The following is a 27412-nucleotide window of genomic DNA, read 5'->3' as shown; positions in this document are numbered from 1 at the left end:
AACCGCCAGGGCAGCCTCCAGGAGGGAAGGAAATGCAAACAGGCAGCGCGGAGCATGTGGACAAGTAGGGGACATTTCAGGCACTGTCCCAGTGACTCTTATGTCAACGTTTCCCCAAATCTGCCATTCCTGCTTAGCTTATTCACTTTTTAAACTTTTATTTTTATAAAAGGAAACCTTATATCACAACTGAGATGGAAAGTCAGCATCACCTGCCATAAATAGAAGGTGCTGGAAAAAATAAATACAATGAAAACAAAACATTGTTATTAAATTCCAGCTCCAAGCTCTTGCTGCTCAAAAGCTCCAAGTCCAAGGCTAGGTTTCTATTTCTTTGCTAAAACAGGATGTCACACATGTTTGGGAACTTTTAAAGACATATTCGCACAAAACTGAGATTTCCTCTTTGAAGAGGTGAAAGAGAATTTAAAAGGGAGTGATTTGAAAGGTATTCTATGTTACTTAATGTTATGTGTCTGGTCCAACAAAAGCATCTCAGATAGTTCACTTAATAAGTCAACTTGTCTGGCTCACGGTGTTTCTATGAAGGTGTTCTGGGATGAGATTCACATTCGAATCAGTGAACTCTGAGTCAAGCAGACTGCCCTCCCTAACGGGATGGGCCTCATCCAATCAGTTGATGGCCTGGTAGAACAAAAGGCTGACTTCCTCCGAACAAGACAGAATTCTGTCAGCAAATGACCTTCAGACTTGGGGTCAAGGGCGGGCCAGCAGATTTTGAACTTGCCAGCCTCCATAATCCCATGAGCCAATTTCCTAAAACAAACTCTCTCTGTAAATATATATGCACCCCTTTGGTTTCTCTGCAGAACACTGACTAATACAGCATCATTCTCTCAGGGTACCCAGGCCATATGGACTCACCAACCTAAGAGCTGGAAGGTTGAGCCCCTGAACTGGGGACTTGAGGTGGGAAGGGATCCAACAGGAAGTGATACCACCATGAAAAATTTGACACCAGGGCAGACGCTGAGCCAGCACCATGGGAAGTCATTCCCAAGAACTTGGAATCCCACAGTAACATTTCCCTGCTAGCACGCCTAGGGGGCTATGAGGTGACCATGCTGGAAAGAAAGGCAACCTCTCAACCTCTTGCCCGTCCCACTGGAGTGCTTCTGATGATGTTGCATCTGCTCAATGACATTGTCCGGCTGTGCAATTGGGAAACCGACTCAACACAATGGGAATCACGCACTCATGCAGTCTCAGCTGAAAGGCGCTGGTGTGATCATGAGAACACCCCACCCCCGGCCTCTGCCTGGATTATTTTTCTAGCATCCAGTTTCCATCTGAACATGCCCCGGGACTCGGGACCTCACCATTGCCAAGACCACATCTGATTACTGGACCCTAAGTTCCAGAACAAGGGTTCCCAAACTTCAGTCATTTGTCTACCACCTTCTCGAGTACAGCTGGAAGATTTTCCTTCATAACTGTCCTTAAATCAACCCACTTTCTAACATAAATACATGTATTTTAAAAAGAAATCTTTTGGCTCCCTGGGAATGGAAAATCAGCATCACTTGCCATAAATAGAAATTAATTGTGACAATAAATACCCCCTACCCCCAAAGTTCACAAATTCTGGTTCAAAGCTGTTCCCTGCCATAGGAACTAAGCTGCAGACCTGCTCTAAGTTAAAGAAGGGAAACTAGACTTAAAGAGGCACTAAACACCTTAGCCTCAGCTAAGATTCCCCCTTGATGGAATCAGAAGAACTGGAAAGAGAACTGAAAAGGGAATTGCTTTCCCACTGAGTGATTTAATGTCACTTAATGACAGAGCCACCTAAAATCACCCCAGCATCATGAATCCCACTGTGTAGAAAACAGCATTAAACAGGGATCTCTCTTCCATTGATTCCAGTTCTGTCTTCAGTGGTCTCCAACCAGGAAGCCACAAAGCGGGTGCCCTCACTTCCTTCCACGTCACCCAGCCCACTGCCCTGGGCCCAGCCTGTCCCAGAAGCTCTGGCAGGGCCTAGCTTAGACACAGGAGCCCTGGCCCCTAGGAACCTGGTCTAGACCTGTAAGAATTTCCCCACTGGAAGCTTCCTGTGAGCTAGGTATCAGGACAGGCCTTAAATTAAAACCTAGGGAAGCAGAGAAGTCGACCCCTCACAGACGGCTGGTAGGAAGATAAAATGGTGCACCTACTGTGAAAAAGTCTGTCAGTCCTCAAATAATTAAACACAGAGTCACCCTGTGACCCAGCAATTTCCCTCCTGGATATACACCCAAGAGAAATGAAAACAGATGTCCACAAAAAGCTTGCACATGAACGTTTATAGCATTATTCACAATTGCCAAAAGATGGAAACAACTCACACATCCGTCAACGGATGAATAGGATATGTACATCCATGCAATGAAGTATTAGCCATAAAAAGGAACAAAGCACTGATTCATGCCACAACATGGATGAACCTTGAAAATATTATGCTAAGTCGGCTGGGGGTGGTGGCTCACACCTGTAATCCCAGCACTTTGGGAGGCCGAGGCAGGTGGATCACAAGGTCAGGAGTTTGAGACCAGCCTGGCCAATATGGTGAAACCCCATCTCCACTAAAAACACAAGAATTAGCCAGGTATGGTGGCGGGCGCCTGTAGTTCCAGCTACTCTGGAGGCTGAGGCAGGAGAATCGCTTAAACCCAGGAGGCAGAGGTTGCAGTGAGCCAAAACTGCGCCACCGCACTCCGGCCTGGGCGACAGAGTGAGACTCTCCGTCTCAAAAAAAAAAAAAAAAAACATAAACAAACAAACAAAAAGAAAATATGCTAAGTGAAAGAAGTCAAGCACAAAAGGCCACATATTCTATGATTCTATTTAGATGAACTGTCCAGAAGAGACAAAACCATAGAAAGAAAGTAGATTCGGCCGGGCGCGGCGGCTCACGCCTGTAATCCCAGCACTTTGGGAGGCTGAGGTGGGCAGATCAGGAGGTCAGGAGATTGAGACCATCCTGGCTAACACGGTGAAACCCCATCTCTACTAAAAATACAAAAAAATTAGCCAGGCGAGGTGGTGGGTGCCTGTAGTCTGAGCTACTCGGGAGGCTGAGGCAGGAGAATGGTGTGAACCCGGGAGGTGGAGCTTGCAGTGAGCCGAGATCACGCCACTGCACTCCAGCCTGGGTGACAGAGTGAGACTCCGTCTCAAAAAAAAAAAAAAAAAAAAAGAAAAGAAAAGACAGAAAGTGGATTCTTGGCTGATTAGAACTGAAGGAGGATAGGAAAAAGGGGAAGTGATATCTAAAATGTATACAATTTCTTTTTGAGGTGATGAAAATATTCTAAAATTGTCTGTGGTGATAGTCGCATGTATCTGTGAATACACGAAAATACAACGAATAGTACGCTTTCAGAAACTCATTAAACAGGCCAGGTACAGTGGCTCACACCTATAATCCCAACACTTTGGGAGGCAGAGGTGGGGGGATAGCTTGAAGCCAGAAGTTTGAGACCACCCCAGGCAACAGAGCAAGATCCCATCTCTACAAAATCAAAAAATTAGTCAGGTGTGGTGGCATACACCTGGAGTCCCAGAGACTCAGGAGGCGGAGAGAGAAGGGTTGCATGAACCCAGGACTTTGAGGCTGCAGTGAGCTATGATTGAGCCACTGTACTCCAGCCTGGGCAACAGAGCAAGACCCTGTCAAAAAAACAAAAACAAAAACAAAAACCCTCCTTAAACAAAGTTTTTAAAAACCAGGAAATTCTGAGTTCACTGGAAGCTGGTATTTAAAGGCCTCTGTCCCCCTGGGTCTCATGCAAGAAGGACAGTCTCTGTTGCCTCTGCTGTGGGAGGGAGGGTGGAAACCATGGGTCAGGAGCCAGGGTCTTGAGTTGGAAAGGGCTGGTCTGGGCTGGGAAGCCTCTCAACCCTCAGACCACGCCACAGCAGCAACTGATCAGCTACCCTCCAGGGCCTGGGACAGCATTAAACAGGGATCTCTCTTCTACTGATTCCAGGTCTGTCTTCAGTGGTCTCCAACCAGGAAGCCAGTTCTCCACTTCTCTGAATGCCCCAAGAGGTGGGGCGTGTGTGTCCCCATTTTCCCAGGTGGCTGCCTGTCCATCAGGGTGTTTGCTGAGTACACGGAGCATGCAAGGCTCTTTGCAGGCACTATGGGAGGACAGAAAGACATGGACCACAGGGCCCGGGTCCTCACAGAGAGCTAAAAAAAACTGTGAGGTTGGTTTCATGCCTCAAATCAGTGCCCCTTCTTTTTTCCCAACAAACCAAGCTCACCTCCCACCCCTCAGAGTAGTGGGACCTTTGCATGTGCAGATCCCTCTTTCTGGAACGTTCTTAGATCTTGATGTAACTGACTTCTTCTCCTCATTCAGCCCCAACTCCTCAGTCAGCAGAGAAGCCTCCCCGACTTCTCTGGTCTATGTGACCTGCCTGCCTTCAGCTCCTGAATCACTAAACATTACGTGCTATTTTCTTATTTATCTCTGTGCACTTCTTTTTTCTGTCTTGCCTCTCTGGAGTGGAAGCTCCCAGAGGGCAGGGATTTATGTCTGTCTCATCACTGCTCTGTGCTGGTGCCCAGCACAGTGCCTGGCCCACAGCAGATACTGAAGTCATTGTCAGTGGAGCGAGGAATGCTGTTTTCAGGAGCACTCTCCTCCCCATGCCAGGTCTCATCAAGAAGCCTCAAGCCTCGAGATGACAGTGTAGCATTCTCTTCCCACGGCCTCCAGCTCTCTGACTATTCTCTGAGGGCAGGGAGCATGAATAATTCCATGGCTCATGATCTGCTTGGAAACTGTGGTAAAAACACAATGAGGATGCTTGAGGCAGGGGGAGTAGGGGCTCAGACCAGGCTCTGGAACACACGAGGGTGGGAGAGCCAGGCATTTGGTCCACAGCCCAGGGAGGGCCAGGAAACTCAAGGTAAGGCCAGGTGTGGAGGGTCAAGTCCAAAGTGGGGCTCTAGCAGGACGGGACACTGGTTCTCCAGGAGCCCTAAGACCTTCTGAGGAAAAGGCAAAGTGGAGAGACTTGGGTTTCCCCAAAGAGGACTGCCAGGGCCCTAACACCCTCATACAGCAAAACAAAGCTCTTCTTGATTTGTATCCTACCAGGGTTGTACATGGACTCCTGCTGTGTGCAGCATGAAATACCACAAAAGCAAGGGGAAACGGAAGAATTGAGGAGTTCAAGCTAGTCTCCACCAGAATACTGTCTGCTTGAGTTCATTGCAACCCCCCTTTTATAGATGAGAAAACGGAGGGGTAGCAAGGTTAGGTACCTTGTCAAAGGTCACACACCCAGTAAGTGGCAGAGCTGCGAGTGGAACAGTCATACCCTTCCCCACCATCTTGCCTCAGGAAGGCCAGAGCTATGGAATAAAGGAAGATAGACACAGAGAACACAGCAAAGGCTTAGACGTGATCAATTTACAGCAATACCAGGGCTGCAGAGAAATCAGGCTGTAGGAAGTAGAAGGGCACAGCATTGGGGCTTTACGCTAAACCAATTAAATCCGAACCTCTGGGGACAGTCCCCACCAATAGATGCTAAAAGATGCCCGGTGATTCCAATAAACAGCAAGGTTTGCAAGCCACTTCCCTTGGCCCTTAAATGAAAACATTCAAAGCACCAGCTGCCTCATGTTCCTGGTGAATTGAGGTCAAGTATAGCTTATACACACATATATATATAAAATATATTTACATGTGTATCCACAGGTGCCTCTCAGATTGCTTGGTTCCAGAGAGAGAACTAAATCCTTTTTTCACGATGCCTCCTGGGAAAGAGAACGGACTTATTTTCCCAACACCAAGACCCTGCTGCTAGAGTGGTAAACCTGGTCCCACTAACACACCAGGAGTGAAGAAAAGTCGTTGGTGCATCTTCCTTTAGCTTTTGTTGCCTCCAACGGGCCCTGCCAGGGAGTCACAGGGTAACCTGGGGCAAATGGCACCTGCTCATTGGGCCACAGTTCCTCCGACACAAACCAAGAGGATGATCGGATTAAAGCCACATTCCCTAAGCATCACCGCCTTAGGTCCGGTTACCTAGAAGCAAAGGCTGGGGTGCGGATTCCTGTGCTAGGATTTTCTTTTCTTCTTTTTTTTTTTTTTTTTTTTTTTTTTTTTTTTGAGATGGAGTTTCACTCTTGTCACCCAGGCTGGAGTACAGTGGCGCAATCTCGGCTCATTGCAACCTCTGTCTCCCGGGTTCAAGCAATTCTCCTGCCTCAGCCTCCTGAGTAGCTGGGATTACATGTGCCCGCCACCACGCCCGGCTAATTTTTTGTATTTTTAGTAGAGATGGGGTTTCACCATGTTGGCTAGGCTGGTCTAGAACTCCTGACCTCAGGTGATCCTCCCACCTTGGCCCCCCAAAGTGCTGGGATCACAGGCGTGAGCCACCGCGCCCAGCTGTGCTAGGGATTTTCTAAGGGATACTCTTGGGTGAAACCGAGAAGAAAGTCATTTGAAGCCCACACCCATGACAGCCGGAGATGACGGGTACATGATTCAGCAAATGGGACCTGGGTGGGCCCCCACTGTGACCATTTCTGTGGGTGCACCACCTGTTCTACTCATTACTCACAGTTTTCCTTAAAACACATTAAGCTTAAATTGATTCATTTTTAAAATATTTATTCTGTTTCGTTTTTTGTTTTTAAAACAGGATCTCACTCTGTTGCCCAGGCTGGAGTGCAGTGGCATGATCCCAGCTTGCTGCAGCCTTGACCTCCTGCGCTCACGTGATCCTTTTGCCTCAGCCTCCTACAGATGCATGCCACCACACCTGGATAATTTTTTTATTTTTTGTAGAGATGGGGGTCTCCCTAGGTTTCCCAGGCTGGTCTTGAACTCCTGGGCTCAAGTGATCCTCCCACCTCAACCTCCCAAAGTGCTGGGTTTACAGGCATGAGCCACCACAGCCAGCCCGATTCATTTTTTAAACATGCATTACACTGTAAATGGAAAATCAGCATCACTTGCCAAGAGACATTTAAGTAATATACCGAAATGAACACGAGCATAATACAGTGTTTAACATCGCCTCTATGCTGCAGCAGGCATTTCCAAATGCTTGCGGGCGTGCAGACCCCACTCAGGGTGTGTCGATGATTAAGCCTCTCTCAGGCTCTGGTCTGGGAAGAATGTGACCCCGTGTCACACTGGTATAAACGGATGCTGATCATGCCACTCGGGCCTGATGTGGCTCCAGACAGAGCCAACTGCAGGAGGGAGAGGGAGCAGCTGCCCTGATCCTAGTGACTTCTCAGGGCTTCCAAACCCCCTGCCCCTGCAGCCTCCAGCTCAATGCTCACCCAACGCTCGGGGTCTCCCTTCTCCCACTCCTCCCCTGGGTCCGCTGAGACGCTAGGGATACATTATGATGGTTACTGGGGTGCCCTGGTGAACTACTGGATAGGAATCGATGGTCCCAGTGCCTGCCAGCCCTTGCTGGGCTTAAACAAATACCATCAGAACTAATGGCAGAGGAGAAAATCTGACTTAACTTAGGGCTAGAAAGCATCCCTGAAAAAATGTGAGTCTTTTTTTTTTTTTTTAAAGACAGAGTCTCACTCTGTCACCCAGGCTAGAGTGCAGTGGTACAATCACAGCTCACTGTAGCCTTGAATTCCTAGCCTCAAGCGATCCTCCCGCCTTAGCCTCTGGAGTACCTAGGACTACAGGTGCACACCACAACACCTGGCTAATTTTTATTTCATTTTATTTTTGAGACAGAGTCTTGCCCTGTCACCCAGAGCTTAAGTGCAGTGGTGTGATCTCAACTCACTGTAACCTCTGCCTCTTGAGTTCAAGCAATTCTCCTGCCTCAGCCTCCCGAGTAGCTGGGACTACAGCCATGCGCCACCACACCCAGCTTATTTTTGTATTTTTAGTAGAAACAGGGTTTCTTCATTGGCCAGGCTGGTCTCGAACTCCTAACCTCAAGTGATCCACCCACCTCGGCCTCCCAAAGTGCTGGGATTACAGGCATGAGCCACCGCGGCTGGTTGGCTAATTTTTATTTAATTTTTTGTACAGATGGGGTCTCACTATCTTGCCCAGGTTGGTCTCAAACTCCTCGCCTGAAGTGATCCTTCTGCCTCAGCCTCCCAAAGTGCTGGGATTATAGGCATAAGCCACCATGCCTGGCCTGGTATGAGTCTTAAAGGTCTTAAAAGATAAAGGGAATTAGCTGGACAGAGAGAAGAAGGGAACATGGAAAAAGAAGGACAAGGGAAAGAGCAGGTAGAAGCAGTGGTGAAAGAGGATTAAGAGATGCAGGAAATGGCCAGGCCCGGTGGCTCATGCCTGTAATGCCAGCACTTTGGGAGGCTGAGGTGGGTGGATCATGAGGTCAAGAGATAGAGATCAGCCTGGCCAACATGGTGAAGCCCTGCCTCTACTAAAAATACCAAAATTAGCCGGGCATGGTGGCATGCGCCTGTAGTTCCAGCTACTTGGGAGGCTGAGGCAGGAGAATCGCTTGAACCAGGGAGTCGGAGGCTGCAGTGAGCTGAGATCGCACCACTGCACTCCAGCCTGGCGACAGAGCAAGACTGTCTCAAATTAAAAAAAAAAAAAAAAAAAGAGTTGCAGGAACTAAGGAAAAACAGTGGGCTAGAGTAGAAAGCAACAGGGGAGAGTCATGAGTCCAGAGAAGGGGTTAGACCAGTACGTCCCACCACCAACCGCACCGGGGCACCTTAAACCCCCTGTGCCCTGGCCCCTGCTTCCAGAGATTCTGATATCATCGCTCTCAGGTGGGGACTGGAAATCAGCATTCTATCCAGATTGTCCAGGAGAGTCTGAGGGGCAGCCAGCCAAGGCCCTCTAAGTTAGATCATGTAAGGCCTGGTTTTTGCTTAGGAACAGCTGAAACTACTGAAGAATTTTAAGTGGGGCAGGGGAAGAGTGACTTGGTCAGCTTTGTGTCTCTATCAGATCCTTCTGGATGCACACGGGAAATGGACCTCAAGGCTAGAGTGGCTGCGGGGACAGAGGTCATGGAGCTTGTGCAATTGTCAAGGCAAAAGATGGCAGTGGTCTGGGCCAAGATAGAAACCACTGAGCTGAAGAGAGGGGATGGATTCCAGAAGGACTGAAGGTTTGCATGAAGAGACAGAGGACTGCTCCAGGCTTCCACTGTAAGCCAGTGAAGGGTGGTGGTGGTGTATACTGAGAGGCCACCACTGGTGGCTCAAAGACCAGCCTGGTCCACTGCTCTCAGCCTCTCCTGTGCTCTAGGCCCTGGGCTTTAGGGCTCATGACCATTCATCTGAATTTCAAGACACTTTCCGCATTAATAAGAGAGAGGATTCAAGGCTAGCTTGCCACATTTTACTCAAAAGATCGTACCATCTCATGATCTGAATATATTCAGAAAAGTAAATGAGGGAGCGGGAAAGAAAGGGGATTTTTCAGTTTTCTTCTGTACCCTAGACAGACAAGGGCAAAGACCCTGAAAAGACTTGGGTTTCAGTTGGGCACAGTGGTTCACGCCTGTAATCCCAGCACTTTGGGAGGCTGAGGACAGAGGATCACTTAAGCCCGCATGTTCGAGGCTGCTGTGAGCTATGACGGCACCACTGTACTCCAGCCTGGGTGACCCAGCGAGATCCTGTCTCAAAAAAAAAAAAAAAAAGATTCGGGTTTTGGTTGGGCACAGAGATTCATGCCTGTAATCCCAGCACTTTGGGAGGCTGAGGACAGAGGATCACTTAAGCCCGCATGTTCGAGGCTGCTGTGAGCTATGATGGCACCACTGCACTCCAGCCTGGGTGACCCAGCGAGATCCTGTCTCAAAAAAAAAAAAAAAAAAAAAAGATTTGGGTTTCAGTTGGGCATAGAGGTTCATGCCTGTAATCCCAGCACTTTGGGAGGCTGAGGACAGAGGATCACTTAAGCCCAGGTGTTCGAGGCTGCTGTGAGCTATGATGGTACCACTGTACTCCAGCCTGGGTGATCCAGCGAGATCCTGTCTCAAAAAAAAAAAAAAAAAAATTTGGGTTTCTCTTGACCCTCCCATAGATGATCTTCCATCCACTGCTAGATAAATTCCATTACAGGGGCCGAGTCTATTTTTGTTCACTGCCCGGCACATAGTACGAGGCCAATAAATGTTAGAATGAACACATGAGGAATAAATCAGCACAGATGACCTGTCACAGAACTCCCAAGTTCAGGAATTAAGGATTATCTGCGGAAAAAAATGTCACAGCCTGGGAGTCAGTTTGCAAACAGCATCCCCTCGACCCTCCACATGTCTGTACACAGCCCCCTGCAGCACCCCACAATCCAATTCTCCGATGCCACTGGCATCTGCCTACTGTCTTCAGAATGCACCTGTCACCCTTCAGCAGACACCATTTTATTCATGCCACAATTACGAAGCACTCATTCTGGGACAGATGAGGACCTCAAGGCTGGAACACTGTGATGAGTTAGAGAAGCTCCCATCCCCACTCCAAAGACAAATGTCCACTATAAGACAACTGGGACCCCAAAGCTTCTCCGCCATCAGTTCTAGGAGAGAAACAGAACCCTTCGCTTCACAGTGGAAGGGAGTGGTCAGCATGGGTTTGTTAGTTTTTTTGTTTTTGTTCTTGTTTTTTTTTTAAGAGATGGGGTCTTGCTCTGTCACCCAGACTAGAGGGCAGTGGCGCAATCTCAGCTCATTGCAGCCTCAAACTCCTGCACTCAAGCGATCCTCCCACCTCAGCCTTCAGAGCAGCTGGGACTACAAGTCCGTGTCACCATGCCTGGCTCATTTTTCTATTTTTTTGTAGAAACAGGGTCTCATTATGTTGCCCAGGCTGGTCTCAAACTCCTGTGCTCAAGCAATCCTCCTGCCTAAGCCTCCCAAAGTTCTAAAACCACAGGCCTGAGCCACCACACCTGGCCACGGTTAACCCCCGTGAACAGCAACCAGACTGGAAACACATTATGTTCACTGGCATCTGCAATGTGATGTTCCAAGGGGGATGCTTCATGGGCACTGGACAACACCTGCTCAGATTGGTCACCATTTCCTTGTCTCTGGATTTCCAAAACAGTCCCTAACTGGTCTATCCACAGAGTCTCTGACCCCCCCCACAGCCAAACGCATCATCTCTCCCCATCCTCACACCTGCACAACCTCCATTGCTTTCAAGCTCAGGGAAAATGAGTGCATTATTATTGAAGTCGGTAATTCATGAAGATACTCTCTTGGTTACAGATAAGACTTGAGATAAGATTGTATCCTTTCAATCCAGTTCCTTCCCTCCCCTCCCATCAGAGACAACCACACAGACCTACTCCGAAGTCTCCTTCCAGACATTGTTCCTCATATAAACATGTGAGGCCACAGAAAATACAACAAGAATTTCTGTTTATGTTTATATGAATAATACATTTTCCCACATACACTTCTCCTGGTTGTTCTTTTTTTAAACTCAGTAATGCCATAAAACACTTTCCATATGGGTACAATGGATAAACCTTGTTTTCTGGTTTTTTTTTTTTTTTTTTTTTTTTTGAGACAGAATCTTACTCTGTCACCCAGGCTGGAGTGCAGTGGCACGATCTCAGCTCTCTGCCACCCCCATCTCCCAGGTTCAAGCCATTCTTGTGCCTCAGCCTCCCAAGTAGCTGGGATTACAGGCGCACACCACCACGCCCAACTAATTTTTGTATTTTTGGTAGAGATGGGGTTTCACTAGATTGACCAGGCTGACCCTGAATTCCTGAACTCAAGTGATCCGCCTGCCTTGGTCTCCCAAAGTGCTGGGATTAGAGGTGTCAGCTACCGCGCCCGGACCCTTGTTCTTTTTAACTGCTGTAAAACATTCTGCAAAATGGCTGATAGATATGTAAGTTGCTTCCACTTTTCCTTTTCTCTGTTTCTTACCTATCATTGGATATTCTATTCCAATAATGCTCCATGAGTATCCTCACGCCTGCCTCCTTAGCCAGGTTCTTGGGGATATGGAAGGGAAGCTGGCTCCACACTGTGGCCCCACTCATCCCTCCCTGCTCCATCTCCCTCCCTTCATGTACCCAGCACTGAAGACAAACCAGGCACCCACTTCTCCTCCAGCAGGGTCCCTGCTCACAATCTCTGCCTTTTCTTTTTAAACATTATACATTTTTTTAAAAAATTATACTTTTTTTTTTTTCTGTCACCCAGGCTGGAGTGCAGTGGCGCAATCTCGGCTCACTGCAAGCTCTGTCTCCTAGGTTCACACCATTCTCCTGCCTCAGCCTCCTGCGTAGCCGGGACTACAGGTGCGTGCCACCATGCCTGGCTAATTTTTTTGTATTTTTAGTAGAGACAGGGTTTCACCGTGTTAGCCAGGATGGTCTCGATCTCCTGACCTCATGATCCGCCCACCTTGGCCTCCCAAACTGCTGGGATTGCAGGCATGAGCCACCACGCCCAGCCCATATATATATATATATTTTTTTTTTTATTTAAGAGATGGGTTTCACTCTGTCTCCCAGGCTGGAGTATGTGGAACAATCATAGCTCACTGCATCCTCAAAGTGTCAGCAGCCTTGAAGTGACAGCCTCAAAGCCCTGGGTTCAAGCAATCCTCCCGCCCCAGCCTCCCGAGTAGCTGGGAATATAGGTGTGTGCCACCAGATCCAGCTAACCTCTGCCTACTCTCTCACTGTTCCTTGTTGCCTGACCTTTCTGGAACCATCACTGCTTGGGGAATTTGAAATATCCTCCCAAGCCCATCTCCAACACTACGAGCTTGAGGAAACCTTTGCACACCACATATGGTGGGCTTCCCTGAAACCACATCTTATGGCCCTGCTCCTGGAGCTTGCATTCTTGGACTTGTCACCCCCAACGCTAGATGATAACCTCCTCTGAAGACAGGGAAATTTCCCATTGTATTGCCAAAGCCTGCAGCAGCTCATTGCACAGAGTTGCTTAATAATAACCCATCAAGATTAAAGTAAGGAAGCCAACCTCTCCCTCAGCCTTCCTTTGCTTCAAGCAAACCACAAACAAATCAAGCCACTTCCATGTGCATCAATATATCATCTCCTCTGATCCTCAGACAACTGGCGAAGGTCATCAGAGGGGAATCATGACCCTCATTAAAAATGAAGGGAATCCCTTGGAAGTTAAGTGGCAGGTCTCGGTCTGAAGCTGAACATAAGGGCCTCTTTGCAAAAGAGGGGCTTGGGTTGGGAGCTCTCAGATAATCTTTCAGGATGAGTCGTGTTTCAAAAAAGTGTGACAAGTCCATCCCAGCCCCTCTTATAAAACCATGTCCCAAAAAGCAGGCACTCTAGTACTCAGATTTTTGCCAAATGCAAGGACCACTGTGCTTATTAACTAAATTCTTTGAGTATCTTAAACTGTTTTAAAGTTTACAGCATCAACTTTTGTTTCAACCTAAGCAGAAGTATCTGTGAAACCATGGGTTTGTGTGCTACTTACATTTTTTCCCCCAATGCCAATCAAGAAGAAGACATAATTATTCTTTTCTGTGTTTATGCCATGGGACTTTGAGAATTATCTTGTGTGCCACCAGCGGTAACACGTTTTGGAAAACATTCATAAGATCAACAAAAAAACTTTGGGTCTTATTTATTCACTGCAAATTCTTTAAATTCATTGCATTTTGAGGAAAGACAGTTCAGAGAAGTTTGTGATCAGGTCGTCAGAAAGCGAAATCTTCAAAGCACACGACTTTGCTATTGGGAAAACCTTGCTTGATCTTAGACTATGAGACTATGAGCGGTCTGCACTGAGGGGCTTGGCTTGTCTGTCTTTACATCCTGCATGGTGATGGCTATTTTGCATCCTAGATTTCTCAGGACAATCCTGGTGTCAGATATCACCCTGGTGACCCCTCCCTCAGCTCTGGACCCAGAGTTCCAGGAAGCTTCTAGAAGCTGATATCATCTAGCCTGTCCCTAAAGAGCAGAAACTGGAGAAGTCTCTTCTTCATCCTCAGTCCCTTTTACATCAACAGAAGCCCAGCTTGCCAAGGAAGATGAGGGCCCCAGGAATTCAATTATTCATTTTAACAACTACTCATTAAGCACCGGAGATACTGCATGAACAAAACCAACAGTGTCTCTGCACGGGAAGGAGGGAGGGACTTATTCGGCCAGTTCTCCTCCAGCCTCCTTCCTCCCCATATCCTGCCCCAAGATGGGCCAGCATTCCCAGGGTTCAACAGCTTTGCCCGGGAGCAACCCAGTGCTCAATGGGAAGTGACCTACTGCCTGAGCAGGGCTCTTGCTCACCATTGTGCCATCAGCATGGGAGCACGGAAATCCAGCATCCTGGACAGATGACATGTGCTATAAGGGTCCCAGGCCCTGGGGACCTGGGCCTAGAATCCCACCGAACTCCCCTCGGCTGTGACCTAGATCTAGTCCTGGGTCAGCTACCAAATTGCTGTGTGACCTGGGCAAGTCACTCCACCTCTCTGAGTGTCCCTAGCTGTCAGTGTCAACCTGGGACTTTCTAAGGTCCTTATGCCCTGAAATTCTCCAGTCTTAGCCCAGGGCTGTCCCGAATGCAGTGAGTGCTCACCCTTTCAGGCACCTGGAGGAGCATGAGTACCTCTGGAGCAAAGCAGGACGGGTGCCCTCCTCACCACCACCAGCCTCCGCCCAGGTGTCAGGTTACCAGCCCGACACTCTCACTGGGTGGCAGCTCTGCCTCTGATATTTTTAGACTCCCCCCTGGCCTGCCCCTAACAAGAGCCAGATGCATCTGATTCATGCCACAGTGCTGCCGAAATGGCACTCTTTGGCTAACTTCTGCAGGGAGCCAGACTTCACCACTCCTGGGGTAAGAAGGGCAGACTCCTCTTTCTGCCACCACCTCACCAATCCCCATTCCTTCCCTGCACATGCTGAGGCCATTGTCCAAGAGTCAGGCCTCCAGTCCTTTCTATGATGCCAACTGCCCTCTTCCTTCATTCCAGCTGCAGCTGCCAATCACCTGCCCTCCTGAGACCTCCCGACACACACACACACCCTCCTCCTGCACAGGCATCCCGAGGCCGGCCTTTAACTCTCTCCTCTGGGAGAGCTCTGCCTCCTCAATCCCAGTGCCTGGGGCCCCATCCCACCTTTGGGTAAGTAATGTCACCTCTTCCCGTCTGGAACTCCTATGGCTGGAGAGACCCGCCCCATCCCCACCTTAGCCCCTGTAGCCCGTGTCAGAGTCCCCACTTGGCTACAGAGCTGGGAAGCAGCCACATGTTCACACACACACACACACACACACACACACACACACACACAATTATCTGACTCCCCCGCTCCCCGCAAAAGGAGAGTAGCTGGACTCCTGCTTCCCAAACAAACCTCGCCAAGCAGCCAGCAGTCCAGCGCCAGCCCATCTAGCCTGGAAAGACATTTATATATTTTCATCTCGACAGACGTCCCCCCCGGTCCCGTGTGGCGCAGTTTACTATGACAAAGAAGTGGCCTTTGCTGTGCCCTCCACTGACCGGGAAGGCTGTACAGCAGAGGTGAGGGCAGGAGTGTTACTCTACGCCTAGGGTGAAAAATGGGCTGGTTGATCCTCCCTGTGAATTACCTGTTGCTGGAAAATGGGGAGTCTGTGCACATATGCATGTGGTTTTAGCTCCTACTATGAAGATATTATGTGAAAGGCAGAGGAAAGAAACTGAGGTGAAACATTCACTTCCGTTCCAGGAAGAAAGGATTTAAGTGCCATTACTGGGGTGGGGGTGGAGAAGCAGGGACGGGTTGCTAAATGGATGTGTTCCGTAGCCACAATAAAATGCCACCAAGCCCTTTTAGCCCCTCATTAGCTAGACCCTAATTTGGGGTGGTGCCAGGCAGAGCGGGTGCACCCCCTCCTCCCGCCCGGGGTGGGGCAGTGTCAGCCCCAAGCCTCACCCTCCTCACAGAGACGTTTCCGCCTGGCCCTGCCCTCACCCACTCAGCTGGTCAACTCCGTGTTTCCAACACAAACACATTCTCTGGATTTCAGGCGCACCTCAATCTCTCCACTTGAGGAGCAGAGGAGGCTCCAAGCTATGTGGCCAGCCCTCTGCCTCCTACTCGACTCCCTGCTTCCCCACGGGATGGAGGTGGTGAGATCCAAAAACCCTCAGTGGGAAAACAGGTTCTGCACCTTCCTGCCACCTCCATGCCTCTCCCTGGGCTGTGGTCTTGGCATCTGCCAAGGCCCCCGTGGGCATCCACGCCCTGTTTTTCCCAGAAGGGTCTCCCCTCATTCCCTGCAAACCAGCAGGGCATCTCCAGGTGGAAAGAAGGGAAGGGCTTGGGAGGCAGATGGAGGTTCAAGGTCTAGTTCTTTGCATTTACCAGCTCAGTGGCCTTGAGCAAACCGACTTAGATCTCTAGCCTGTTTCCCCACTTGCAACAGGACAGTGTGCTGGAAACAGCTCAGGGGTGAGGCTCCCAGGGAGAAATGGAGATGAAGGGCGAGCACTAGCCAACTGCAAACCTCCAGCAGCTCAGGTCGCCATCCTTCTCCTTGTGTGACTCCTGGGAAACCAGGACCCCCTCCCTTCCTCGTCCTCTTTAAGCTGTCTTAACTGGAGGCCAAATTCCAGGAAAAGGTGACCAGCAATAGCATGTCGGTTCTTAGATTTCTCTCTGATTCAGACTGGAGTGCAGAGGTGGCCAGAGGTGGCTTTAAAAAAAAAATCTATGATAAAATATGCACAACATCATAATCATCATTTTAACCGATGGTAAGTATACAATTCAGTGGCATTAAATACCTTCACAATACTGTGTAACCATTGCCACTATGTATACCCAAAACTTTTTCATCCTCCCCAACAAAAACTCTGTCCCATTAAACAGTAACTCCCAGTTCTCAGGTACCCCCAGCCCCTGGCAACTACCATTCTACTTTCTGTCTATAAAATGTGCCTATTCTAGGTGTCTCATAAAAGTGGAATCACGCTGTATTTGAACTGGAAGCTTCTTAAGTCCCTCTCCAAGCCCCTTACTTAGACACAGCTGAATTTTAAGATCAAGGTGCACACACACACACACACACCCCCAAAGCTTGGGAGGGGCAGTGCTCCCTTCCTCAAACCTGAAGCTGGCAGGGGTTGGACTCCGTGGCCTGGAGGGAGAGCTTTGCCCTGTGGTGTCTTCGGAGTCCCCATGTCCAGCCCCACACCTTCACCTAAAAGACCTCCCTAGAGCGTGCTCAGGTCTCTGGATTTGCTGAGCTCGTAGAATCCACACCCCGAGCTGCAGCCTCCCCTCCCTCTGGAACTCATGGGTGTGGTCTCGCCTCTTTAAACCCCCCCAAGCCCTACTAGAGTTGGCAGGGAGAGAGGTGTCATCCCAGCAGCGCCTCCGGGCTTCTCCACTGCTCCTGACCCCCCAAGATGTCGCTCCTCGCCGCTCGGGGGCGCGACGGAGCAGCGGTGGGAGCCGAGAGGGGTGCGCAGCCCAGGAGGACCCGCTGGCCCGGTCTGGCGCACCAGTCCTGCCCGTGCGGCGAGGCTGGGGACGCTGCCCGGGGGTCCCTCACGCGACCTGGGGATCTCCCTGGACTCCAAGAGCCCCGGGTGTGAGTACGGCGGGTCGAGAGGAGGCGCCCTGACTCCTCCCCAAACTTTTCCCGCCCGCTTCGGCTCAAAAGGCGTGGGAAGCTGTCCCGGGGTGGCGAAGTGGAATTCGGGGGCCCGAGCGAGCGTGGCGCAGACTGCAGGTCGGCGGCATGGGTGGCACCTCGGCCCTCCCGTTACTATCACCAATTCCAGGGGTTGCTCCCGGTCCAGTAAATGGAGGGGTCGCGTCCCTGCTGCCCCGGCGTACGCGATCCCGGGGCCCCCCCCGATGTCGCCCCACGCCCTGGGCGCGCCCGCAACTCACCCGGCGCTGGCGGCTGCGCTGGCTGCTGGACCGACGGACCGGCAGGGGTGCGAGGCGAGGCCGCCGTGCTGTTTTGAAGCTCTGGGCCGGGACTGCGCGCCCTCCCTCCACCCTCTTGGCTGCGGGGCCCCTCCTTCCCAGTCCCGCCTCCCGGGCCGTGACGTCAGGAGCCGGGAGAGCCGAGTGGGAGGGGCCGCCGGCGAAGGGAGAGGGCCCTGGAGGGAAAGGCCGAGCCCTGGAGCGCCCTGGCGCCCCCCGGTCCCCGCCTGCCTCTCTGCGGCTCTGTGGCCAAGTTTGGGGCGGAGCCGGTGGCACGGGCCCGGGGGAAGAGGGAGAAAGGGAGGCTCCCGGGAACAAGGGGCTTGCCTTCTCTGCAGGTTTCCACATCCCTCTCGTTCTCTTTCCTCTCCTCTTCTCCCCTTTTCTTCCTCTTCCCTAAGGAGTTTTGGAATCCGGGCTCCCTGCTCTAGTACTCCTTCTCTGACCTTTTATGAACTTCCTGAGCTCGTCCATAATCTCCCCTGCCTCAGTTTCCTCTTCTGGAAATGGGAGTGATTATAGGTCTGAAGGTGATAATACGTCCACAGTGCTTGGCTCATGGTACCTGTTCCATAGACGTCAGCAACTGTTATTTTTATCATCTCACCTGGAGTCCTGGCCTTGGTGCGACATGCCCAGCAACCAGTCTTTAGACTCTTCCAGGACCGCCCCCCGTTCACTACCCTCACCAATACACACACACACACATACTCACACTCACACAAACCACTCCCTACAGCCTTTCAGCCCACAGTCCTGGAAGTCAGTGTCCCTGGAAATGACATCAAAGGAACTGCCTTTCTTTCCAGCCTCAGTTTCCCCATCTGGAAACTGGGAGGGCTGATCTACTCTAGGGGCTCTTGGGAGGACGGGGGAGGAGACCAGAGGCGCCTGAGCCCCATCATGTGTGTGGAAGGAGTGAGTGGGAGTCAGTGTATTTTTACAAATGGAAGAAATTCCAAAACAGGGTCACAACATATAACAGTATATTTTAAAACTTTTAATGTAACAAGTTCATGTTACTTGCACATACCCCAGAATACAAGGCAATTGACTTGTGCCACTGACAAGAGAATGAGAAACCCTTTTAAGAAATGTTAATTTATTGTGCAATCGTGTGCTCTGGTTGGACTCCATGTTTATATTTTCTGTTGAGCATCTTTTTTTAATGCTGCTGCGGAGCTCTGTCACGAGAGGGCCTTGCTGGGTCTAAATCAGAGATCCTTGGGGGATTTGAGATCCCCTCTAAAGGGCCATCCCCTCTGCCACGCCTTGAGCTTCTCAAGTTGGCCTAGGGTCTGACCTGCCAAATCTCCTTTAATTCTATTGTTAACCAAGACTCTCATCCCCCAAGATAATTGTGTGTGTATAATTGTGTGTGTGTGTATGTGTGTGTGTGTGTGTGTGTGGAGCTGGAGAGGGGACAGGAAGGCACTAATAGGAACTGAGTCCTCTTCCTCCATAATAGGGGAGGAGAGTGAGGTCTGGTTGCTATAGAGGAGGGCCAGGCAGGGCCCACCTACCTGCCTGTGGCCATGTGGAGGACAGAGAAAACCCCAAAGTCTCCCAGAATGGAAAGGGCAGGTAGGGGATGGAGCAGGCAGGTTTCTGCATTTCCTGAGGGCTTAGTGTGTGCCGGTTACTTTACAAACATAACCTTCAATAGAACATGGCAGCCCTGCAAAACAAGTTGCCCTCATTTTATCCGTGAAGAAACTAAGGCTCAGAGAAGCTACACCAGTAACTTACCCAAAGGTTCTATGCAATTGATAAAGTTTGGATTTGAACACAGACTCACTGCAGCAAACCCCATTCTCCTCTTTCCACCCTATCACTATTTACCAAATGCTAACCACACTCAAGCTCTAATTTTTGCCATGCCCACCTTCCACCTGAACTAGTATTCACTTGCTTTCTTTAAATTAACTCCGTTTATTTTGTTTATTTGAAAAGAAAGCCCTATATTGCCATGGTAAATAGGAAACCAGGGCCATCTGCCAAAAATAGAAGACAAACTTATGAATATAAACACTATTGAAATAAAACAGTGTTAGTGAATTGTAGCCAGATACTGTTGCCTGAAAGAGTCCGTGAGTCTGAGGTTTAGGGTCTATTAAAAAGGGAGCCAGGTGTGGTGGTGCTTACTGGTAATCCCAGCTGCTTGGGAGGCTGAGGTTGGAGGATTGCTCGAGCCTAAGAGTTCCGAGGCAGCCTAGGCAACATAGCAAGACCCTGTCTCTTAAAAAAAAACAGTGGGGGTGATCAGCAAGATGTTAAAAGCATGCTAACACAGAGAAGTCTTTTTCCTGTTATCAGAACTATTGCAAGATCATTGGAAAAGAGTGTCATGTTCTCACTCTGATTCAGAGCCAGGAGATGCCTCCTCCCTGTACTATCTCCCAAGCCACCAGCTGATAGGGTGTGTCCCAACAGGAAAGAACCTGTCCAGACCCCCAAGATCCCTCTCCAAGACCCAGAGAAAAAAACGGGCCAATTGTTCCTCTCTCTTATTTCTAAACCCTCTCCAGAGCCCAACCTGTCTGTCCCATTCACCTGCTACTTGCTATTCTTTGTTTTCTGTCTCTAAATATACTCCTGTCCCTCTAGGAAGATGGGAGACAGAAACCTGCCCCATACCTGCTTGTATTCCTGCTTCTGGTGTTTCGATAATGAACTTGGTGTGGGGAAAAGTAAGAGTGTGTTTGATTGAGTTCTGGTCCCAGTCCTTCAGCCCCTTATAGTAGTAGTATACATCCCGACTCTAGCCATAGCCTCATGGTGGAAGGAGTATATTCCTCAACTTGATCTTGAGCTTGGCCATGTGACTTGCTTTGCCCAGTGAGATATTACCAAAGACTACACACACAAAGAATGGAAGGGTGCCTGGGTGGTAGGATTTGCCCTCTCTCTCTTTTGCCATTTCCATGAGCATGGTATACCTCTGGTAGCTTAGTGGTCCCAGAAAATGAAAGACATGTGGAGTAGAGCTACCCTAAAGGACCTACAGAACTTCTGTCAGAGACACAGAGCTACTCCAGCCAAACCACAGACATGTAAATGAGAAATGCATGCTAATTGTTGCATGCCACTGCGGTTCATTGTTGTTTGTTTCACAGCACTATCTGGTCTATATGGAGAGAGAGAAAGAACTGTAAGGAAGGTATTTGAAGGTATGGAAAGTCACCGAGGATGGGGGCTCAGTTCAGGGTGGGATAGAAGATAATCGATTATGCAGTGATCTCTCTTGTATCTTTTCTGGCTTGAACATTTTAGGGTTCTGCAGTCTCTTGTAACTGGATCCTGTTCACTCTTTCTTGTTCTTAGAAGGAGTGCCCAGGCCTGGGTGCAAATCTGATCCCCAACCTCAAGAAAGCCGAACAGAACTCAATGTTGTAGCAGCACAGGTCATGGAGAAGACAACGTGGAGTCTTGTTAAGAAGGATGAAGATTTTTTTCAAATAGCCACAAACGCCTGATGGGAATAAATTGAATATGAATGTGATTCAACCATCATAACCCACGTTTGGTTGGTGGGTTAGCTGAATCTTAACAGATGCCAGGGGTTTTACTAACTTCCATTCAGTGGCTGTTTCAGCTGAAAACAAACTGGTGCATAGGCTGCTAAGATGACTCCCATGCCCCATGCTCGGCCTCTCAAAGTGCTAGGATTACATGTGTGAGCCACTGCACCATCCTTGTACTTTTCTAAATATATTTTTTTAATTTTACAAAAAATTTCTTTCCTTTCTGCCAGATTTTTTCCAATTACTCAATGTATACATATTTTGAATCTCCCGTGTGCCAGACATTATTCATGCCTTTGTGTAATTTTCTCCCCTTGAGAGTAGGCTGGACCTAATGACTTGCTTCTTTTTTTTTTTTTTTGAGATAGAGTCTCGCTCTCTTGCCCAGGCTAGAGTACAATGGCACAGTCTCGGCTCACTGAAATCTCAGCCTCCTGGGTTCAAGCAATTCTCCTGCCTCAGCCTCCCGAGTAGCTGGGATTACAGGTGCCTGCCACCATGCCTGGCTAATTTTTGTATTTTTAGTAGACATGGGGTTTCACCACGTTGGCTGGGCTGGTCTCAAACTCCTGACCTCAGGTGATCCACCCAACTCAGCCTCCCAAAGTGCTGGGATTACAGGCGTGAGCCACCATGTCCGGCCACAAAGGCACTTCTAAGTGTGGCTCAGCTGGCTGCCATCTTGGTGTGAGACAGATGGTTAGGTAGCCCCCAAGTCCTTACTGTATGAAGAGTCAGGAAATCGGAATTCCTTGAGTGGGATCTGAGAAACATGCTTTCTTGAGGCCATTTCCTCCCTGTCGCCCACCTCCACAGACTGGGTTGGGGGAAGGATGGAGATAATGATTTCAAGCCCTAGTATCGTCCGACTTAAAGCCCAGAGCTCCGGGTCTCATAGCTTCTCCCCATGAGTCAGAGGGTAGAGCCATACGTTTTGAGTCTGACCTTTCCTCCTTCCTTTTGTCTCTGATTTCTGTCACAGAAATACCTACAAACTGCTGTCATAAAACATCCTGCAAATGCAATAAGAATGAACAGTACAAATAGTGTCCATTCGACTTACGACAAAGACGGTTTGACTAAGCACCAAAGGCAACAACCACAGAATTTCCAAACTTCTGGAGGAACAGCCCCAAACCATGCTGTCTTAGGCTATTTCATGTCTCCTAAAGCCATCACATGAAATGAATGCAAATGTCTGTGAGTAGAACAAAGGTAAGTGGCTGTGCCCGGGCTTTTCCCATTATAGAAACATCTGGCTGCTTGACTCTGGTTCTGTTTTCATTAGGAGGTTTGGCACCACAGGGATGGAGCCTCAGAGCCCTCCCAGATTTGAATTTCCCTGAAATATGGTCAGAAAGGATAACAGGAAGCAGGGGGTGGGGGTTGTGCTCCACCACCAGAATCATCACTACCCAAACGTCTGGAACCCGGCAGCTCATGGGATGTTCTTGGCAAGTCACAGAAGAAAGTCCCCAGGTGTCCCCAGAGTGGCAAGGAGGATGGAGGCCAGCTCTCTAGGCCTGTCTTCTGAAAAGAACAGTTTGGCACTGAAAAGTTCTGCAAAGAAGAAGAAAAAAAGATGTTTCTGTTGTTAATAATGTCCCAGGAGTGGGCTGTCATTTTTCCAGGATCCCAAGTACAGTCATAAAAGCGATCCTTCAGTCTATGAGAGCATCCTTCTTCTTTTCTTTTCTCTTTTCTTTTCTTCTTTTCTTTTCTCTTTTCTTTTCTTCTTTTCTTTTTTCTTTCTTTCTTTTTTTTTTTTGAGACGGAGTCTTGCTCTGTCGCCCAGGCTGGAGTGCAGTAGCGCCATCTCGGCTCACTGCAAGCTCCGCCTCCCGGGTTCATGCCATTCTCCTGCCTCAGCCTCCCCAGTAGCTGGGACTACAGGCGCCCACCACCATACCCAGCTAATTTTTTTTGTATTTTTAGTAGAGACGGGGTTTCACCGTGTTAGCCAGGATGGTCTCGATCTCCTGACCTCGTGATCCACCCATCTCGGCCTCCCAAAGTGCTGGGATTACAGGCATGAGCCACCGCGCCCGGCCTTCTTTTCCTTTCCTTTCCCTTTCCCTTTCCCTTTCCATTTCCTTTCCTTTCCTTTCACAGAATCCTGCTGGTTTGCCCAAGCTGGAGTGCAGTGGCATGATCGTGGGTCACTGCAACCTCCACCTCCCAGGTTCAAGCAATTCTTGTGCCTCAGTCTCCAGAGTAGCTGGGATTACAGGCACCCACCACCACACCCAGCTAATTTTTACATTTTTGTTAGAGACGGGGTTTCGCTATGTTGTTCAGGCTGGTCTCGAATTTCTGAGCTCAGGCAATCCCCACACCTCGGCCTCTCAAAGTGCCAGGATTACATGCGTGAGCCACTGCACCATCCTTGTACTTTTCTAAATATATTTTTTTAATTTTACAAAAAATTTCTTTCCCTTCTGCCAGATTTTTTCCAATTACTCAATGTATACATATTTTGAATCTCCCGTGTGCCAGACATTATTGGAGACATTGGGAATACAGCAATGAGTGAACCAACTTGTCCCCAAAACCCCCTGATCTCATGGAACTCACTAACCAACCCTGGTCAGTTCTGCTCATTATCCTTCTTCATACTGATATGTGTTTTATTTTTCTTTCCAAGATTGCTGGGTATCTTTTTGTGAGGTGTCTCTTAGGCTATAAAACCATGGAAATATCTTCCTAATCTGAGTGACCTCAGTTGCCTACCCGCCCTGCAGGCAACTTCAGCCTTAGGACTCTGGCCAGACTCTCGCATCCTTATGAATCTTTGGATCTGGGGAAGTAAGGATACCTTCCATTTCTACCCTACTGCCCCGTGCACGGTCTAACAGTTCAAAATTCAAAGAATGACGTGGCGGGAGGAGGCCTAGGAATTCCTCCCCATTCTCTCCTCCTGGCAGCAAGGTATGTAAACTATTCTGGATGAATGAGATTCTTGATCTTAAAGGCCTTATACGTTGACATTCTGGAACTCCTCGTAATGTGGGATTAAAATCCTTTTGGACACAGGCTATGTCTGTTTGCTCTTGTTGGTTCCTCCCTTGTTTGATGTCCTCTGAGAGGTGGGGGTCCGAGATAAGGCAGCCTCAGCCTCCAGACTCCAGCCTCTGCCATCAGCAACCAGCACAGTGGAGATGCTCACGTGAGGGGCTTTTCTTCCATAATGCTGTTTCAAATCTGTAATTTCATTTGTATGTTTTCAAGTGTGTGCTTTCTTACTTATTGTCTTCATTCCCCAGTAGAACACAAGCTTACCAAGAGCAGACGTTTCGTCTATCCTACCCGTGGCTTTTCCACCGATGTCTTCACATAGTGGGTGAACAATCAGTGTTCCTATTAGTCTTTTAAATTTTTATTATTTTTTAAATTTTATTATTATTATTATTATTATTAGAAATGGAGGTCTCACTCTGTAGCTCAGGCTGGAATGCAGTGGTGAGATCATAGCTCACCACAGCCTCAAACTCCTGGGCTCAAGTGATCCTCCTGCCTCAGTCACCTGAGTAGCTGGGACTACAGGTGTGTGCCACCACGCTCGGCTAATTTTCTTATTTTATGCAGAGATGAAGTCTCACTATTTTGCCCAGGCTGGTCTCGAATTCCTGGGCTCAAATGATCCTCCTGCCTCGGCCTCCCAAAGTGCTGGGATGACAGGTGTGAGCCACTGCACCCAGCCCCACTAGTCTTTACAGTGTCTATATGAAAATTAGAAAAAGGTGCCTCTTCTGAGCCAGTGATTTAGAAAATAGTAACCTCTCAGGGCAGATAGCTTGACAAATAGATAGCACCTTGGTGCAAAGGGGAAAAAAATGCCCCTTCCTCTAGGCAGACACAGCCCTAAGCCAGGCACATAGCTTGGTGAACAGTCTGTAGGCTGGATTTCACCCTCTAACCTCTTGGCTAGGAATCCTTGTGCAGGACACAAATTATACAAGAGGAAGGGGCATGAGAACCAATAAATATGTGATGAAATATTTATTGGTTGAAAGACAGATCCTTGAGGGATATGTGGTGGTTTTTAAAAATGTCTGCAAATTCTATGACAGCCCATTGAGAGCTTTGGACCCATTGATCGATGTCCAGTCAATCAACAGTATATGGTGCAAGCAAGTACGTGGCTTCCGAGGCTAGGTCATGAAAGACCATATATGCTCAGCCAGGTTCTCTGGAGGACCTACTTACTGAGCACCTACTTACTGGCATTGAGCCAGGCACTGGGACTACAGTGATGAGCAGAAACAAATACAGCTCAATGCCTCATGAAGTTTACAGTCTGGTGGGGGGCACTACTATTAGGATGGCCACAACATGTATTATCCAAAGTAGGACACTTCTGAGAGTGAAAAGGGTGCTGTTAGTAATTGCAGTGGGACAGTAAGCACACCTAGAACTATCCCAGGGCGACAGGGATGTGCAATTGCGCTAACTATAATCAACGAAGTAATCCCTCAACTAAATGTGAATGTATCAGCGTGACAATGTGCTATGAAGGAGGAGAAACCCAGTGCTCTGCACATCTAGCGTAAGGGGATTGACCCAAGCAGAGACATCAAGAGGGCTTCCCTGAGGAAGGGTGCTGGAGCTTAGGCCGAGGCCCAAATGGTAAGTAGGAGTTGGTTGGCAGAAAGCAATGGGAGATAGCACCAAGTGGAGGTGGCAGCTCATGCAAAGGCCTTGTGGATGGGAACATGAAAGGCAGGAGGGCCTGAAAGAAACCATTGTAGCTAGAAAGGCCAGAGTGAGGATGAGGCTAGAAAGATGGTCGGGCTATGGTAAGGCCGGGGAATTCATTCTAGGAGCAATGGAACACCATTGAAGGTTTTTCTTTTTCCTTTTTTCCTTTTTTTGAGACAGAGTCTCACTCTGTCACCCAGGCAGGAGTGCAGTGACATGATCTCGGCTCACTGCAACCTCCGCCTTTTGGGTTCAAGTGATTCTCCTGCCTCAGCCTCCCGAGTAGCTGGGATTACAGGTGCCTGCTGCCACATCTGGCTAATTTTTGTATTTTTAGTAGAGACGGGGTTTCTCCATATTGGCCAGGCTGGTCTCGAACTCCTGACCTCAAATTATTTGCCCGCCTCAGCCTCCCAAAGGGCTGGGATTACAGGGGTGAGCCACTGTGCCCAGCCAAAGGTTTTAAGTCAGTAACAACATGATCTGATTGACTGCTGTGTGGAGAAGTTTGGGGAGGGAAAGCGTGGGCTCAGGTGGAGAAATAACAAGATGAGAAATGATAGTAACTTGAAATTCAAGATTTCATTCATACTGCAGAATGATGCTGGGTCTGGGAGAAGAATAACCCAAAGGGGACTCAGAGATTCTTTTGGGGGAGATGTCTAGAGAAAATCATGTTATTTACAGAAGAGTCTGGGGATCAGATGAAATGGGCACTTCTCTGGGGGCCATATGTGAAGGGCTTGGCTCAGTGCCTTGGAATGTCTGATGGTGCACATGTTTCTTGAAGTGCTGGGGATGCACTGGACTCTGGGGATAGGATGGTCTAACTCAGGTAATAAGGAAAAATTTGCTGGGCAGCTTCTATGTGAGCTGCACTTTGATGATGGATTAGTTGGCCACAGAGCAGAGGGCAGGGGCGGTTCCCATCCTAGCCTGGTCACAAATGAAGCTTCATGTATTTACCTGTCTGGCTTCCAAAGGGAAGCTTAGGGCAGCTTACCATCAAAGACACAGACACAATAGAGCTGACACAAAAGGAATACAAACTACACAGATGGAGGAGGAAGCAAATACATGCGCCCAGAGATTTGGAAAGGTGAATGCACCTAGGAGTCACCTGAGGAACACAGTAACTATGTAAATTTCTGGGCCCCACTTCCTAAGGTGCTGGTACAGTAGATCAGGGGTGAAAGCCCAGGAATCTGCATATTTAACAAGCCTCCCTTCCCTGCAAACTGCTTCTGACATAGGTGATGAATGGACCACATTTTAAGAAACACTGCTTTA

General features: G+C 48.9%; 2 protein-coding genes across 2 annotated transcripts in view; one reads left to right on the top strand and one right to left on the bottom strand.

The window, feature by feature from the left end:
- Nucleotides 1-18022, bottom strand: part of EMP2 (epithelial membrane protein 2) — a 52904-nt gene extending 34882 nt beyond the window's left edge. Inside the window, exon 1 of the mRNA XM_050774605.1 lies at nucleotides 17862-18022. The gene's annotated coding sequence lies outside the window, so the exon portion shown is untranslated. The remainder of the gene's footprint in view (nucleotides 1-17861) is intronic.
- Nucleotides 1-27412, top strand: part of NUBP1 (NUBP iron-sulfur cluster assembly factor 1, cytosolic) — a 612258-nt gene that overhangs the window by 414173 nt on the left and 170673 nt on the right. The gene's annotated exons all lie outside the window — the stretch shown is intronic.

The sequence above is a fragment of the Macaca thibetana genome, chromosome 20 (assembly GCF_024542745.1).
Source record: "Macaca thibetana thibetana isolate TM-01 chromosome 20, ASM2454274v1, whole genome shotgun sequence".
NCBI lineage: Eukaryota > Metazoa > Chordata > Mammalia > Primates > Cercopithecidae > Macaca > Macaca thibetana.
The sequence above is the reverse complement of the archived record's forward strand: the minus strand, read 5'-3'. Positions and strand labels throughout refer to the sequence as shown.